We start from the raw sequence: 12,607 nt of genomic DNA on the forward strand, positions 1-12,607 counted from the left end.
AGGAGCATGAAACGGTCTGAAAAATAGGAGGAGCATGAAGCGGTGTTGAAAATCATGAAGAGCCTACAAAGGTGTGAAATATATGAAGAGCTTCAAAAGGTGTCAAAAATATGAGGAGCATGAAACGGTCTGAAAAATAGGAGGAGCATGAATCTGGGCTTAAAAACATGAAGAGCCTGAAAAGGTGTGAAAAATATGAAGAGCTTCAAAGGGTGTGAAATACATGAGGAGCATGAAACGGTCTGAAAAATAGGAGGAGCATGAATCTGGGCTTAAAAACATGAAGAGCCGGAAAAGGTGTGAAAAATATGAAGAGCTTCAAAATGTGTCAAAAATATGAGGAGCATGAAACTGTCTGAAAAATAGGAGGAGCATGAAACGGTGTTCAAAATCATGAAGAGCCTGAAAAAGTATGAAAAACATGAAGAGCCTGAAAAGTTGTGAAAATTATGAGGAGCTTCAAAAGGGGTCAAAAATATGAGGAGCATGAAACGGTCTGAAAAATAGGAGGAACATGAAACGGTGTTCAAAAACATGAAGAGTCTGAAAAAGTGTGAAAAATATGAAGAGCTTGAAAAGATGTGAAATACATGAGGAGCATTAAACGGTCTGAAAAATCGGAGCAGAATGAAACGATGTTCAAAAACATGAAGAGCCTGAAAAGGCGTGAAAAATATGAAGCGCTACAAAAGATGTGAAATACATGAGGAGCATTAAACGGTGTGAAAAATAGGAAGAGCATGAAACGGTGTTCAAAAACATGAAGAGCCTGAAAAGGTGTGAAAAATATGAAGAGCTTCTAAAGGTGTCAAAAATATGAGGAGAATGAAACGGTCTGAAATATAGGAGGAGCATGAAGTGGTGTAGAAAAACATGAAGAGCCTGAAAAGTGTGAAAAATATGAAGATCTTCAAAAGGTGTCAAAAATATGATGAGCATGAAACAGTCTGAGACACAGGAAAATCATGAAGCGGTGTTGAAAAACATGAAGATCCTGAAAAGCTGTGAAAAATATGAAGCGCTTCAAAAGATGTGAAATACATGAGGAGCATTAAACGATCTGAAAAATAGGAGGAGCATGAAACGTTGTTCAAAAACATGAAGAGCCTGAAAACGTGTCAAAAATATGAAGAGCTTCAAAATGTGTGAAAAATATGAAGAGCTTCAAAGGTGTGAAAAATATGAAGAGCTTCAAAAGGTGTCAAAAATGAGATGAGCATGAAACGGTCTGAAAAATAGGAGGAGCATGAAGCAGTGTTGAAAAACATGAAGAGCCTAAAAAGGTGTGAAAAATATGAAGAGTTTATAAAGGTGTGAAAAAATGAGGAGCATTAAACGGTCTGAAAAATAGGAGGAGAATGAAACGGTGTTCAAAAACATGAAGAGCCTGAAAAGCTGTGAAAAATATGAAGAGCTTCAAAAGGTGTCAAAAATATGAGGAGCATGAAACGGTCTGAAAAATAGGAGGAGCATGAAGCGGTGATCAAAAACATGAAGAGCATGAAAAGGTGTGAAAAATATGAAGAGCTTCAAAAGGTGTCAAAAATATGAGGAGCATGAAACGGTCTGAAAAATAGGAGGAACATAAAACGGTGATCAAAAACATGAAGAGCCTGAAAAGGTGTGAAAAATATGAAGAGCTTCAAAAGGTGTGAAATACATGAGGACTTTGAAACGGGCTGAAAAATAGGAGAAGCATGAAGTGGTGTGAAAAACATGAAGAGCCTGAAAAGGTGTGAAAAATATGAAGAGCTTCAAAAGGTGTGAAATACATGAGGAGCATGAAAGTCTCTGAAAAATAGGAGGAGCATGAAGTGGTGTTCAAAAACATGAAGAGCCTGAAAAGGTGTGAAAAATATGAAGAGCTTCAAAAGGTGTGAAATACATGAGGAGCATGAAAGTCTCTGAAAAATAGGAGGAGCATGAAGTGGTGTTCAAAAACATGAAGAGCCTGAAAAGATGTGAAAAATATGAAGAGCTTCAAAAGGTGTGAAAAATATGAAAAGCATGATACTGTCTGAAAAATAGGAGAAGCATGCAGTGGTGTTCAAAAACATGAAGAGCCTGAAAAGTTGTGAAAAATACGCATAGCTTCAAAAGGTGTCTAAAATTAGATGAGCATGAAACGGTCTGAAAAATTGGAGGAGCAAGAAGTAGTGTTGAAAAATATGAAGAGCCTGAAAAGGTGTGAAAAATATGAAGAGCTTCAAAAGGTGTGAAATACATGAGGAGCATGAAACTCTCTGAAAAATAGGAGGAGCATGAAGTGGTGTTGAAAAACATGAAGAGCCTGAAATGGTGTGAAATATATGAAGACCTTCATAACGTGGGAAAAATATGAGGAGCTTCAAAAAGTGTCAAAATTATGAGGAGCATGAAACGGTCTGAAAAATAGGAGGAGCATGAAGCGGAGTTGAAAAATACGAGGAGCATGAGGAGGTGTTGAAAAAAATGAAGAGCCTGAAAAGGTGTGAAAAATATGAAGAGCTTCTAAAGGTGTCAAAAATATGAGGAGCATGAAAAGGTCTGAAAAATAGGAGGAGCATGAAGTGGTGTTGAAAAACATGAATAGCCTGAAAAGTGTGTAAAATATGAAGAGCTTCATAAGGTGTCAAAAATATGAGGAGCATGAAACGTTCTGAAAAAGAGGAGGATCATGAAACGGTGTTCAAAAACATGAAGAGCATGAGAAGTTGTGAAAAATATGAAGAATTTCAAAAGGTGTCAAAAATATGAAGAGCTTCAAAAGGTGTGAAAAATATGAAGAGCTTCAAAACGTGTCAAAAATGAAATGAGCATGAAACGGTCTGAAAAATCAGAGGAGCATGCAGCGGTGTTGCAAATCATGAAGAGCCTGAAACGGTGTGAAAAATATGAAGAGCTTCAAAAGGTGTCAAAAATATGAAGAGCTTCAAAAGGTGTCAAAAATATGAGGGGCATTAAACGGTCTGAAAAGTAGGAGGAGCATGAAGCGCTGTTGAGAAACATGCAGAGCCTGAAAAGGTGTGAAAAATATGAAGAGCTTCAAAAGGTGTCAAAAATATGAGGAGCATGAAATGGTCTGAAAAGTAGGAGGAGCATGAAGTGGTTGTGGAAAAAGTTCAAGAGCCTGAAAAGGTGTGCAAAATATGAAGAGCTTCAAAAGGTGTGAAATTCATGAGGAGATGAAACGGTCTGAAAAAGAGGAGGGGCATGAAGCGGTGTTCAAAAACATGCAGAGACTGAAAAGGTGTGAAAAATATGAAGAGCTTCAAAAGGTGTGAAAAATATGAGGAGCATGCAACGGTCTGAAAAATAGAAGGAGCATGAACCGGTGTTCAAAAATATGAAGAGCCTGAAAAGGTGTGAAAAATATGAAGAGCTTCAAAAGGTGTCAAAAATATGAGGAGCATGAAACGGTCTGAAAAATAGGAGGAGCATGAAGCAGTGTTGAAAAACATGAAGAGCCTGAGAAGATGTGAAAAATATGAAGAGCTTCAAAAGGTGTGAAATACATGAGGAGCATGAAACGGTCTGAAAAATAGGAGGAGCATGAAACGGTGTTCAAAAACATGAAGAGCCTGAAAAGGTGTGAAAAATATGAAGAGCTTCAAAAATGTGAAAAATATGAAGAGCTTCAAAAGGTGTGAAAAATACGAAGAGCTTCAAAAGATGTGAAATACATGAGGAGCATGAAACGGTCTGAAAAATAGGAGGAGCATGAAACGGTGTTCAAAAACATGAAGAGCCTGAAAAGGTGTGAAAAATATGAAGAGCTTCAAAACGTGTCAAATATATGAGGAGCATGAAAAGGACTGAAAAAAAGGAGGAGCATGAAGTAGTGTTGAAAAACATGAAGAGCCTGAAAAGGTGTGACAAATATGAAGAGCCTCAAATGTGTCAAAAATATGAGGAGCAGGAAACGGTCTGAAAATTAAGAGCAGCATAAAATTGTGTTAAAAAACATGAAGAGCCTGAAAAGGTGTGAAAAATATGAAGAGCTTCAAAGGGTGTGAAATACATGAGGAGCATGAAACGGTCTGAAAAATAGGAGGAGCATGAAGCTGGGCTTAAAAACATGAAGAGCCGGAAAAGGTGTGAAAAATATGAAGAGCTTCAAAATGTGTCAAAAATATGAGGAGCATGAAACGGACTGAAAAATAGGAGGAGCATGAAACGGTGTTCAAAATCATGAAGAGCCTGAAAAAGTATGAAAAACATGAAGAGCCTGAAAAGTTGTGAAAATTATGAGGAGCTTCAAAAGGGGTCAAAAATATGAGGAGCATGAAACGGTCTGAAAAATAGGAGGACAATGAAACGGTGTTCAAAAACATGAAGAGTCTGAAAAAGTGTGAAAAATATGAAGAGCTTGAAAAGATGTGAAATACATGAGGAGCATTAAACGGTCTGAAAAATCAGAGCAGAATGAAACGGTGTTCAAAAACATGAAGAGCCTGAAAAGCTGTGAAAAATATGAAGCGCTTCAAAAGATGTGAAATACATGAGGAGCATTAAACCGTGTGAAAAATAGGAAGAGCATGAAACGGTGTTCAAAAACATGAAGAGCCTGAAAAGGTGTGAAAAATATGAAGAGCTTCTAAAGGCGTCAAAAATATGACGATCATGAAACGGCCTGAAAAATAGGAGGCTCATGAAGCGGTATTCAAAAACATTAAGAGCCTGAAAAGGTGTGAAAAATATGAAAAGCTTCAAAAGGTGTCAAAAATATGAGGAGCATGAAACGGTCTGAAAAATAGGAGGAGCATGAAGCGGTTTTGAAAAACATGAAGAGCCTGAAAGTTGTGAAATATATGAAGAGCTTCAAAAGATGTCAAAAATATGAGGAGCATTAAACAGTCTGAAAAATAGGAGGATCATGAAGCGGTGTTGAAAAACATGAAGATCCTGAAAAAGTGTGAAAAATATGAAGAGCTTCAAAAGGTGTGAAAAATATGAAGAGCTTTAAAATGTATCAAAAATGAGATGAGCATGAAACGATCTGAAAAATAGGAGGAGCATGAAGCGGTGTTGAAAAACATGAAGCACCTGAAAAGGTGTGAGAAATATGAAGAGCTTCAAATGGTGTCAAAAATATGAGGAGCATGAAACGGTCTGGAAAATCCGAGTAGCATGAAACGGTGATCAAAAACATGAAGAGCCTGAAAAGGTGTGAAAAATATGAAGAGCTTTAAAAGGTGTCAAAATATGAGGAGCATGAAACGTTCTGAAAAATAGGAGGATCATGAAACGGTGTTCAAAAACATGAAGAGCATGAAAGGTGTGAAAAATATGAAGAGCCTCAAAAAATGTCAAAAATATAAGGAGTATGAAATGGTCTCAAAAATAGGAGGAGCAAGTAGCGGTGTTGAAAAACATGAAGAACCTGAAACCAATGAAAAATATGAACAGCTTCAAAAATGTGAAAAATATGAAGAGCTTCAAAAGGTGTGAAAAATATGAAGAGCTTGAAAAGTTGTCAAAAATGAGATGTGCATGAAACGGACTGAAATATAGAAGGAGCATGAAGTGATGTTGAAAAACATGAAGAGCCTGAAAATGTGTGAAATATAGGAAGTGCTTCAAAAGGTGTCAAAAAATGAGGAGCATGAAACGGTCTGAAAACTAGGAGGAGCATGAAGCGGTGTTGAGAAACATGAAGATCCTGAAAAGGTGTGAAAAATATGAAGAGATTCAAAAGGTGTCAGAAATATGGGGAGCATGAAATGGTCTGAAAAGTAGGAGGAGCATGAAGTGGTTGTGAAAAACTTCAAGAGCCTGAAAAGGTGTGCAAAATATGAAGAGCTTCAAAAGGTGGGAAATTCATGAGGAGATGAAACGGTCTGACAAAGAGGAGGGTCATGAAGCGGTGTTCAAAAACCTGCAGAGGCTGAAAAGGTGTGAAAAATACGAAGAGCTTCAAAAGGTGTCAAAAATATGAGGAGCATGAAACGGTCTGAAAAAGAGGAGGAGCATGAAGGGGTGTTGAAAAACATGAAGAGCCTGAAAACGTGTGAAAAATATGAAGAGCTTCAAAAATGTGAAAAATATGAAGAGCTTCAAAAGGTGTGAAAAATACGACGAGCTTCAATAGGTGTCAAAAATGAGATGAACATGAAACGGTCTGAAACATAGGAGGAGCATGAAGCTTTGTTCAAAAAGATGAAGAGCCTGAAAAGGTGTGAAAAATATGAAAAGCTTCAAAAGTTGTGAAAAATATGAAGAGTTTGAAAAGGTGTCAAAAATATGAGGAGCATGAAACGGTCTGAAAAATAGGAGGAGCATGAAGCGGTGTTCAAAAACATGAAGAGCCTGAAAAGGTGTGAAAAATATGTGGAGCTTCAAAAGGTGTCAAAAATATGAGGAGCATGAAACGGTCTGAAAAATAGGAGGAGCATGAAGCGGAGTTGAAAAACATGAAGAGCCTGAACACGTGTGAAAAATATGAAAAGCTTCAAAAAGTGTGAAATATATGAAGAGCTTCAAAAGGTGTCAAAAATGAGATGAGCATGAAATGGTCTGAAAAAAACGAGGAGCATGAAGCGGTGTTCAAAAACATGAGTAGCCTGAAAAGTGTGAAAAATATGAAGAGCTTCAAAAGCTGTCAAAAATATGAGGAGCATGAAACGGTCTGAAAAATAGGAGGAGCATGAAGCGGTGTTCAAAAACATGAAGAGCTTGAATAGGTGTGAGAAATATGAAGAGCTTCCAAAGGTGTCAATAATATGAGGAGCATGAAACGGTCTGAAAAATAGGAGGAGGATGAAGCGGTGTTCAAAAACATGAAGAGCCTGAAAAGATGTGAAAAATAGGAAGAGATTTAAAATGTGTGAAAAATATGAGGAGCATGAAACTTTCTGAAAAATAGGAGGAGCATGAAGCGGTGTTCAAAAACATGAAGAGCCTGAAAAGGTGTGAAAAATATGAAGAGCTTCAAAAGGTGTGAAAATAGGAGGAGCATGAAGGGGTGTTCAAAAACATGATAAGCCTGAAAAGGTGTAAAAAACATGAAGAGTTTCAAAAGGTGTCAAAAATGAGATGAGCATGAAACGGTCTGAAAAATAGGAGGATCATGAAGCGGTGTTCGAAAAGATGAAGAGCCTGAAAAGGTGTGAAAAACATGAAGAGTTTCAAAAGGTGTCAAAAATATGAGGAGCATGAAACGGTCTGACAAAGAGGAGGAGCATAAAGTGGTGTTTAAAAACATGAAGGGCCTGAAAAGGTGTAAACAGTATGAAGAGCTTCAAAAGGTGTCAAAAATGATATGAGCATGAAACGGTCTGAAAAATAGGAGGAGCATGAAGCGGTGTTCAAAAACATAAAGGGCCTGAAAAGGTGTGAAAAATATGAAGAGCTTCAAAAGGTGTGAAAAATGAGAGGATCGTGAAACGGTCTGAAAAATAGGAGGAGCATGAAGCGGTGTTCAAAAACATGAAGAGCTGAAAAGGTGTGAAAAATATGAAGAGCTTCAAAAGGTGTGAAAAATGAGAGGATCATGAAACGGTCTGAAAAATAGGAGGATCATGAAGCGGTGTTCAAAAACATGAAGAGCCTGAAAAGGTATGAAAAATATGAAGAGCTTCAAAAAGTGTCAAAAATATGAGGAGCATGAAACGGTCTCAAAAATAGGAGGAGCATGAAGCGGTGTTGAAAAACATGAAGAGCCTGAAAAGGTGTGAAAAATATGACGAGCTTCCAAAATTGTCAAAAATATGAGGAGCATGAAACGGTTTGAAAAATAGGAGGAGCCTGAAACAGTCAGAAAAAAAGGAGGACATTGAAAAGGTGTTGAAAAACATGAAGAGCCCGAAAAGGTGTGAAAAATAGGAGGAGCTTCAAAAGGTGTCAAAAATGTGAGGAGCATGAAACGGTCTGAAAAATAGGAGGAGCAAGAAGCGGCGTGCAAAAACAAGAAGAGCCTGAAAAGGTGTGAAAAATATGAAGAGCTTCAAAAGGTGTGAAAAATGAAAGGAGCATGAAACGGTATGAAAAATAGAAGGAGCATGAAGTGGTGTTGAAAAAAAAAGAAGAGCCTGAAAATGTGTGAAAAATATGAAGAGCTTCAAAAGGTGTGAAATACATGAGGAACATTAAACGTTCTGAAAAATAGGAGGAGCATGAAGCGGTGTTGAAAAACATGAAGAGCCTGAAAAGGTGTGAAAAATATGAAGAGCTTCAAAAAGTGTGAAAAATAGGAGGAGCATGAAGCGGTGTTCAAAAACATGAAGAGCCTGAAAAGGTTTGAAAAATATGAAGAGCTTCAAACGGTCTGAAATACATGAGGAGCATGAAACGGTCTGAAAAATAGGAGGAGAATCAAACGGTGTTCAAAAATAAGAAGAGCCTGAAAAGCTGTGAAAAATATGAAGACTTTCAAAAGGTGTCAAAATTATGAGGAGCATGAATCGGTCTGAAAAATAGGAGTAGCATGAAGCGGTGTTCAAAAACATGAAGATCCTGAAAAGGTGTCAAAAATATAGAGCTTCAAAAGGTGTCAAAGATATGAGGAGCATGAAACGGTCTGAAAAATAGGAGGAGCATGAAACGGTGTTCGAAAACACGAACAGCCTGAAAAGTAGTGAAAAATATGAAGAGCTTCAAAAGGTGTGAAAAATATGAGGAGCATCAAAAGGTGTGAAAAATATCAGGAGCATGAAACGGTCTGAAAATAGGAGGAGCGTGAAGCGGTGTTCAAAAACATGAAGAGCCTGAGAACGTGTGAAAAATATGAAGAGCTTCAAAAGGTGTGAAATACATGAGAGAAATGAAACTATCTGAAAAATAGGAGGAGCATGAAGCCGTGTTAAAAACATGAAGAGCCTGAAAAGGTGTGAAAAATATGAAGAGCTTCTAAAGGTGTCAAAAATAAGAGGAAAATGAAACGGTCTGGAAAATAGGAGGAGCATGAAGTGGTGTTGAATATGATGAAGAGCCTAAAAAGGTGTGAAATATATGAGGAGCTTGAAAATGTGTCAAAAATATGAGGAGCATGAAACGATCTGAAAAATAGGAGGTGCATGAAGTGGTGTTGAAAAACATGAAGAGCCTGAAAAGGTGTGAAAAATATGAATAGCTTCAAAATGTGTCAAAAATGACATGAGCTTGAAACGGTCTGAAAAATTGGAGGAGCATGAAGCGATGTTGAAAAACATGAAGTCCTGAAAAAGTGTGAAAAATATGAAGAGCTTCAAAAGGTGTTAAATATATGAGGAGCAAGAAACGGTCTCAAAAATAGGAGGAGCATGAAGCGGTGTTCAAAACCATGAAGAGCCTGAAAAGGTGTGAAAAATATGAAGAGGTTCAAAAAAGTGAAAAATATGAAGAGCTTCAAAGGTGTCAAATATATGAAGAGCTTCAAACGGTGTCCAAATTATGAGGAGCATGAAACGGTCTAAAAAATAGGAGGAGCATGAAGCGGAGTTGAAAAACATGAAGAGCCTGAGAACGTGTGAAAAATATGAAGAGTTTCAAAATGTGTGAAAAATATGAGGAGCTTCAAAATGTGTCAAAAATATGAGGAGCATGAAACGGTCTGAAAAATAGGAGGAGCATGATGCAGTGTTGAAAAATATGAAGAGCCCGAAAACGTGTGAAAAATATGAAGATCTTCAAAAGGTATGAAAAATATGAAGAGCTTCAAAAGTTGTCGAAAAAGAGATGAGCATGAAACGGTCTGAAAAATAGGAGGAGCATGAAATTGTGTTCAAAAAAATGAAGAGCCTGAAAAGGTGTCTAGTATATGAAGATTTCAGAAGGTGTCAAAATATGAGGAGCATGAAAAGGTCTGAAAAATAGGAGGAGCATGAAGTGATGTTGAAAAACATGAAGAGCCTGAAAAGGTGTGAAAAATATGAAGAGCTTCAAAAGGTGTCAAAAATGAAATGAGCTTGAAACGGTCTGAAAAATTGGAGGAGCATGAAGCGATGTTGAAAAACATTAAGAGCCTGAAAAAGTGTGAAAATTATGAAGAGCTTCAAAAGGTGTTAAATATATGAGGAGCAAGAAACGGTCTGAAAAATAGGAGGAGCATGAAGTGGTGTTGAAAAACATGAAAAGGTGTGAAAAATATGAAGAGCTTCAAAAGGTGTCAAAAATATGAGGAGCATGAAACGATCTGAAAAATAGGAGAATCATGCAGTGGTGTTGAAAAACATGAACAGCCTGAAAAGGTGTGTAAAATATGAAGAGCTTGATAAGGTGTCATAAATATGAGGAGCATGAAACGGTCGGAACAATAGGAGGAGCATGAAGCGGTGTTCAAAAACATGAAGAGCCTGAAAAGGTGTGAAAAATATGAAGAGCTTCAAAAGATGTCAAAAATATGAGGAGTATGAAACGGTCTGAAAAATAGGAGGAGCATGAAGCGGTGTTCAAAAACATGAAGAGACTGAAAAGTTGTGAAAAATATCAAGAGCTTCAAAAAGTGTCAAAAATATGAGGAGCATGAAACGGTCTGAAAAATAGGAGGAGCATGAAGCGCTGTTGAAAAACATGAAGAGCCTGAAAACGTGTCAAAAATATGAAGAGCTTCAAAGGTGTGAAAAATATGAAGCACTTCAAAAGGTGTCAAAAATTAGAAGAGCATGAAACGGTCTGGAAAATAGGAGGAGCATGAAGTGGTGTTGAAAAATATGAAGAGACTGAAAAGGTGTGAAAAATATGAAGAGCTTCAAAAAGTGTCAAAAATATGAGGAGCAAGAAACGGTCTGAAAAATAGGAGGAGCATGAAGCGGTGTTCAAAAACATGAAGAGCATGAAAAGTTGTGAAAAATATGAAGAGCTTCAAAAGGTGTGAAAAATATGAGGAGCTTCAAAAGGTGTGAAAAATATGAAGATCTTCAAAAGGTGTCAAAAATGAGATGAACATGAAACGGTCTGAAAAATAGGAGGAGCATGAAGTGGTGTTGATAAACATGAAGAGCCTGAAAAGGTGTGAAATATATGAGGAGCTTGAAAAGGTGTCAAAAATATGAGGAGCATGAAACGGTCTGAAAAATAGGAGGTGCATGAAGTGGTGTTGAAAAACATGAAGAGCCTGAAAAGGTTTGAAAAATATGAAGAGCTTCAAAGGTGTCCAAATTATGAGGAGCATGAAACGGTCTGAAAAATAGGAGGAGCATGAAGTGGTGTTGATAAACATGAAGAGCCTGAAAAGGTGTGAAATATATGAGGAGCTTGAAAAGGTGTCAAAAATATGAGGAGCATGAAACGGTCTGAAAAATAGGAGGTGCATGAAGTGGTGTTGAAAAACATGAAGAGCCTGAAAAGGTTTGAAAAATATGAAGAGCTTCAAAGGTGTCCAAATTATGAGGAGCATGAAACGGTCTGAAAAATAGGAGGAGCATGAAGCGGGGTTGAAAAACGTGAAGAGCCTGAGAACGTGTGAAAAATATGAAGAGCTTCAAAAGGTGTGAAAAATGAAAGGAGCATGAAACGGTATGAAAAATAGAAGGAGCATGAAGTGGTGTTGAAAAAAAAGAAGAGCCTGAAAATGTGTGAAAAATATGAAGAGCTTCAAAAGGTGTGAAATACATGAGGAACATTAAACGTTCTGAAAAATAGGAGGAGCATGAAGCGGTGTTGAAAAACATGAAGAGCCTGAAAAGGTGTGAAAAATATGAAGAGCTTCAAACGGTCTGAAATACATGAGGAGCATGAAACGGTCTGAAAAATAGGAGGAGCATGAAGCGGTGTTGAAAAACATGAAGAGCCTGAAAACGTGTCAAAAATATGAAGAGCTTCAAAGGTGTGAAAAATATGAAGCACTTCAAAAGGTGTCAAAAATTAGAAGAGCATGAAACGGTCTGGAAAATAGGAGGAGCATGAAGTGGTGTTGAAAAATATGAAGAGACTGAAAAGGTGTGAAAAATATGAAGAGCTTCAAAAAGTGTCAAAAATATGAGGAGCAAGAAACGGTCTGAAAAATAGGAGGAGCATGAAGCGGTGTTCAAAAACATGAAGAGCATGAAAAGTTGTGAAAAATATGAAGAGCTTCAAAAGGTGTGAAAAATATGAGGAGCTTCAAAAGGTGTCAAAAATATAAGGAGCAAGAAACGGTAGGAAAAATAGGAGGGACATGAAGCGGTGTTCAAAATCATGAAGAGCCTGAAAAGCTGAGAAATATATGAAGAGCTTCAAAGGGTGTCAAAATTATGAGGAACATGAAACGGTCTGAAAAATACGAGAAGCATGAAACAGTGTTGAAAAATATGAAGAGCCTGAAAAGGTGTGCAAAATATGAAGAGCTTCAAAACCTGTCAAAATATGAGAAGCATGACACGGTCTGAAAAATAGGAGGAGCATGAACCGGTGTTCAAAAACATGAAGAGACTGAAAAGGTGTGAAAAATATGAGGAGCTTCAAAAGGTGTGAAAAATATGAAGATCTTCAAAAGGTGTCAAAAATGAGATGAACATGAAACGGTCTGAAAAATAGGAGGAGCATGAAGTGGTGTTGATAAACATGAAGAGCCTTAAAAGGTGTGAAATATATGAGGAGCTTGAAAAGGTGTCAAAAATATGAGGAGCATGAAACGGTCTGAAAAATAGGAGGTGCATGAAGTGGTGTTGAAAAACATGAAGAGCCTGAAAAGGTTTGAAAAATATGAAGAGCTTCAAAGGTGTCCAAATTA

The sequence above is a fragment of the Dama dama genome, unplaced genomic scaffold (assembly GCF_033118175.1).
Source record: "Dama dama isolate Ldn47 unplaced genomic scaffold, ASM3311817v1 ptg000080l, whole genome shotgun sequence".
In the NCBI taxonomy this organism is placed as follows: domain Eukaryota; kingdom Metazoa; phylum Chordata; class Mammalia; order Artiodactyla; family Cervidae; genus Dama; species Dama dama.